We start from the raw sequence: 5,755 nt of genomic DNA on the forward strand, positions 1-5,755 counted from the left end.
CCAAAATGGGGAGAGACCTTTACCCCACAGTCCCCAGTGTCGGCCGACGTCCTCCTCAGCAGCCTGCTCCACAGCCTCTGGCTGGGCAGCCCTCACCCATCCTCAGGTACCCATTCACTGGGTCTGCCACCCCAGGAAGAGAGAAATCATCCTGAACTTTGGGGAGAGGGACACCTTCAAGAAGAGTTTTCCATGCAGAGGAACTTCAGTGGAGGAGGGAGATTCAGGTCTGAGTGCAGGAACCCTGTAGACCTGCTCTGTAGATGTGTGACTGGACTCTACATACACAGGCTAGCAGTGGCCTCTTGGGAACCCCTTAGCTCCTCTCCTAAGTCCTGTGCGGCCAGAGGATATCAAGCCTCCCAACCCCCTCGCATACATTGTAGGCTATGGCGAGAAAAATGGCTGTCCTCTGGCACCAGCTGTGTCCGGAACCAGCTTCTCATTCAGTGGCACCTTCTGTGCTGGATGAAGTGGCAGTCAGCAAACTGCAACCAGGTTCTGACTTTGGTCACACACACCCACTGCCACCAAACAAACATGAGCAGAGGCATCTGGGAGACAGGACTGGGGGAATGAGCATGAAGGATTCTGGAAGGATCCCCTTTCATCCTCTCAGGTGGACCATGGCTCTGCAGCTGGGAGTACTAAGAAAATTGTCTGTTTATCTCCTCCCCTCCCCTCCCATCATCTTTGTGGGTGAGGGAGGGGAGCCAGTGACCTAAGGCAGGTGGCCCTTCACTGGCCTGACTGGGTGACTTTTCGGTTCTGTGCTTGGAAGCCCTGGCTGTCACTTTTGTCACTTGTTTTCCCAGCTTCTGAGATTGTGTCTTTTTTTTTGAGACTGAGTCTCGCTCTGTTGCCCGGCTGGAGTGCAGTGGTGCGATCTCAGTTCACTGCAACCTCCACCTCCCAGGTTCAAGCGATTCTTGTGCCTCTGCCTCCTGGGTAGCTGGGACTACAGGCAAGGGCCACCATGCCTGGCTAATTGTTTTGTATTTTTATTAGAGACAGGGTTTCACCATGTTGGCCAGGCTGGTCTTGAACTCCTGACCTCAGGTGATCCGCCCACCTTGGCCTCCCAAAGTGAGCCACTGCGCCTGGCTGAGATTGTATCTTAATAGCCAAGCCCTAACTGTTCCTCCAGTGTGCCCCCTCAGATGGACGGGGGTGGCGTGGGTGTAGGAACCTCGGCCTCCTCTGCCAGAAAGGGGCCTCCTGAAAGCCAGCACCTGTGTCCTCTGGCAGATGGGAAACCCAGCAAAGGCTGGGAGAGGACAACTCCTCCTGTCACACTGGACACTAATTCCCAGAGGATGAGTCCTGCCTGCCCCAACAGACTGGACAGCCAGCTTGGCCTCAGGGGTCCTCCAGCTGGGCTGGGGTGGTTTAGGCAAGAGGAGGCAGGAAAGGGGCTCTGGTGCCTGTCCTCTGTTTGCACCCAAATTGCCTCCTTCACCTTTCCCAGGTTGTGTTTACCTTGTCCTCCTCCCCCTGCACTGTTCTCCCAGCCGATCTGATTGCTGTAATTAGTTAATCAGTAACTGGCATAATTTCCCCCTGATTAATGCAGGAATAATCACCCGCCAGGGCTGCCAGCAATTTGCTTATCAGAGTCACTTTGAAACAGCTTTGAAAATGAACGATTGGCACCTTCCTCAGGGTTAAAATTAGAGCCCAAGGAGGCCGCCCTCTGCCGTGGGCGTCTGGGACTGTCGGGACCAGCAGGGGAGTCCCAACTCCACTGTCGGAGCCAGGGAACACCACGGTTCCGGTGTCTGGCTGGCTCCAGAAATGTTTGCTGAATGGGGAGAGTATGGATACTGTTTCTTTCCACTGTACACCGGCTGCACGGGGTTCCCAGGGACACAAGGGAGACAGGTGGAAGTGCTGGGGTTCCCTCCGGGATGAAGCCAGCAGTTGGAGACAAGGACAGGAGACTTGTCCTGGAGCAGAAGGAAAGGGCAGTCGATAAAGGGGCAGAGTGATAGGGCCAAAAGGAGGGTCCAGCTCTAGATAATAATAATAATAATAATAATAATAATAATAATAATAGTAATAGCAAAATAGCATCGTTCCCACCTTTTATGGAGTAGAGGAACTGTACTAGTTCTTCGTATACACTATCTCATTTCATCTATTTTTCTTTCTTTCTTTTTTTTTTTGAGAGGGCATCTCACTCCGTCACCTAGGCTGGGAGTGCAGTGGCATGATCTCGGCTCACTCCTGATCTCGGCAGCCTCCACCTCCCGGGATTAAGCAATTCTCGTGCCTTAGCCTCCAGAGTAGCTGGGATTATAGGCATGCGCTAGCATGTCCGGCTAATTATTTTGTAATTTTAGTAGAGATGGGGCTTCGCCATGTTGATCAGACTGGTCTCGAACACCGTGCTGGTATTACAGGCATGAGCCACCGCGTCTGACCTCATTTAATCTTCATGCAATAATAATAAATACTTACTGCGCACATACTATGTACCAGTACTGCTTTACTTTTACAATTTTATTTCCCCCTACCCCTTCTTTTCGAGGTAAGGTCTCACTCTGTCAACCAGGCTGGAGTGCAGTGGTGCAATCATAGCTTACTACAGTTTCAACATCCTGGGCTCAAGTGATCCTCCCGCCTCAGCCTTCCAAGTAGCTAAGACTACAAGTGCACGCCACCACATGCACCAACACACCTGGCCAATTTTATTTCACTTTGTAGAGACGTGGTCTCACTATGCTGCCCAGGCGGCTGGTCTGGAACTCCTGAGCTCAAGAGATTCTCCTGCATTGGCTTTCCAAAGTGCTGGGATTACAGGCATGAGCTGCTGCGCCCCTCCCCCACCACTGAAATTTTGTTTTTAATTACGGAAAATTTAAATAAAAAGAGAATTGCAATAATAAACTCCTATGAATTCAACACCCAGTTTCAAGTTATCCACATTGTTTTAATGTTGTTTTATCTATCTTGCCCTCCATTCTTGTCCTTTTTGTTATTCAAGTATTTTAAAACCAGTCCCAGACATCATATCATTTCACCGGTAAAATGAGATGCAGGTAGTAAGAGCCTCTTCCCCATAAGACTGTTAGCAAGGATTTAATGAGATCATGCATGCTCAGATCATAAGCACACAGACACTCCATAGGTATTGGTTATGATTATTAAAGCAGTGGGGGAGTGTTAGTTTGCTTGCTTGTTTAAATCTGTAGGGTCTAGAGGAAAAGTGAAAGACAGCCAGGGTGTGCAGCAGGTATCCTGTGCACTGGTTACTTGCCCAAGTCTGGTGAGACAAAGCGCTCACACACACAAGTTATGTCAGGCAGGTTTATTACTCACAGATAGGCAGTAAGGGCAGCAGAAGCCCAGGAGCCATGATGAGCTGATCTCCCAAGACCCAAGAAAGCTATCCTGGGTGAATAGAATCTTGTTTGTGTGTGCCGCACTTGCACCATAGCTGAGAGATTCTAGAAAGCAGCGTGCCCTGGGTTTTATATCCTGGAGGATGTAGCAATCGCTGGGCTAAGCAAGGATGGGCATCCTGTTTTTAAGAGGGACCCAGCTGGTCTAGCTAGTCCCTCCTTTTCTCAGGATGTTGCATTCTCAGCACATTCTGCAGTTATTTCTGAGAACTACGAGGAAGAAAGGGGAGAGAACTGGTTGGTCCAAGGCCACCCAGGGAACAATCCTACACAAGCATGTGCAAGAATCTCCAGGTGCTGGTGCAGGAGTTGCTCAGATAGGTCTTGGGGGTACAGAGAGGCAAGGCTAGTGTGATTGTTATTAACATTTCCTGTGCCTGTGGGTTGTTGCAGGGATTTAATGAGATCCTGCATGCTCAGGTCTGCAATGGAGCTGACCTGTGGAGCTGTGATGGGGGACCAAGGGAATGATCACAGAGAATGCTGCATCCTTACAGCTGAGCTATGGCCCCCAGCGTGTTCCATTTGGCTCATGATGTATATTCCTTTATCTCTAGCTCTCCTTCATTGGCTTGAAGAACTGAGGGATGAGGGATAGGCTGGTAATCAGGGACACTGGAGGGGACTCGTTTCAATTCTCTCAGATGGGGGCATCACGGCATTGAGTTGGGAAATCTGGGCAGTCCGTTGGGTACCTCTTTGTGCTGGAGTGCTAGAGGTGCTGTGTCATATTTGCTCCCAGGCACACTGCTGGGTAATGAGGGAGATGAGAAAGAGATGACGGAAGCTGTTGCCCCTGCCCACATGGAGCCCACAACTTGGTTGGAAGACAATGAGTTAAGCAGTGATCTGTACCAAGACAAGCATGATCATGTGGCGGCGTGTGGTTGTCCAGGTCCGTTTCCGCACCTGGCCTGCTAGGGCTCTGACTCCTGAGCATGGGAATGCCATGTGTACACGTGTTTGTGTGCACATATGTGTGCATGCATGTATGCACACACGTGGACGCACACTTCTGGCTTGCAAATGAGTTGTCCTGTGCACACATCATCAAGGAACACCTGTCACAGAGAAGCTTTTGTCAGGGTGAGAAATAGCAAGAAGTTAATTTAGAAACACTTCTCTCTCAAATAGGTGAGACTGTATGACTAGCTACATTTAAAAAAATAACTTAAATTCCACAAAAGAATTTTAAAATGGCCTTTATTTTAAATGAATCAAGCTGTTTTCTGTGCTCGGGGAACTCCCATGGCCAATTTGCAGGGAGTACAAGCAAATAAGCTTGAGAGATTAGGCAAGGGAGCCAGTGTCTCCCTGACCCTGGGTAAGCCACACTTTTCATGGGTGAGGAGCTGGGTTTGCCCACTCCTTTTGCACAGCTTTGGTATTTTGTATCCATCTTCTTCCTTGTTAAAACCTGACCCTCTCCACTTTGTGGACATGAACTCATTTACTTCTTTTTCTCTTTTTTGTCTTTGAAACAAAGTTTTACTCTTGTTGCCCAGGCTGGGGTGCAATGGTGCGATCTCAGCTGACTGCAATCCCTGTCTCCCAGGTTCAAGCAATTCTCCTGCCTCAGCCTCCCAAGTAGCTGAGATTACAGGCATGTGCCACCAGGCCTGGCTAATTTTGTATTTTTAGTAGAGATGGGGGTTTCACCATGTTGGTCAGGCTGGTCTCGAACTCCTGACCTCAGGTGATCCACCTGCCTGGGCCTCCCAAAGCCCTGGGATTACAGGCGTGAGCCACCGCACCCGGCCTGAATTCATTCACTTCTCCTCGTGCCTCTTTGATGGCTTTTCCCTACTAGCTCCTTGTTCTGACCTCCCCTTAAATGCAGGCAGCCCCCTGAGACTCCATCCTCAGCTGAGTTCACTTCCCGCACCAATGCCCCCTTGTGTGATCTACTTTGATCGTCTTGTCTTCAAGTCTTTCATTACCACCAAGCAGACAACACCCAAATCATTCCCTACCCCTTGTTCTGATCTTTCTCCAAGGCTGTCGGACAGCGGTTCCCCTTGCGTACCGGACACTTCCACTAGACTGTCCTGCTGGAAACTCAAATTCAATTTGTCTGTATCAATTTGTCAGACTCTTCCTCTGCAAATTAGATTATCCTTCTGCAATCCCCAAGCCTTCAACCAGCACCACTGCCCTTTCAGTCTCTCAATTCAGAAACGTGGGAGTCACACCCTGTCCCCGCCATAACCATGGGGGTTCAGCTCTTAAATATCTCTTTCTTCTACTCGCTTCTCACCCTCCCCACTGAGCACTCTCCCAGCTGGAGTCTCAGACATCTCACAGGGACTCTGCCTCTCATCTTGTCCTCCTCCCATCCACCCTTCAAACTC

Source organism: Piliocolobus tephrosceles, chromosome 5 (assembly GCF_002776525.5).
Source record: "Piliocolobus tephrosceles isolate RC106 chromosome 5, ASM277652v3, whole genome shotgun sequence".
NCBI lineage: Eukaryota > Metazoa > Chordata > Mammalia > Primates > Cercopithecidae > Piliocolobus > Piliocolobus tephrosceles.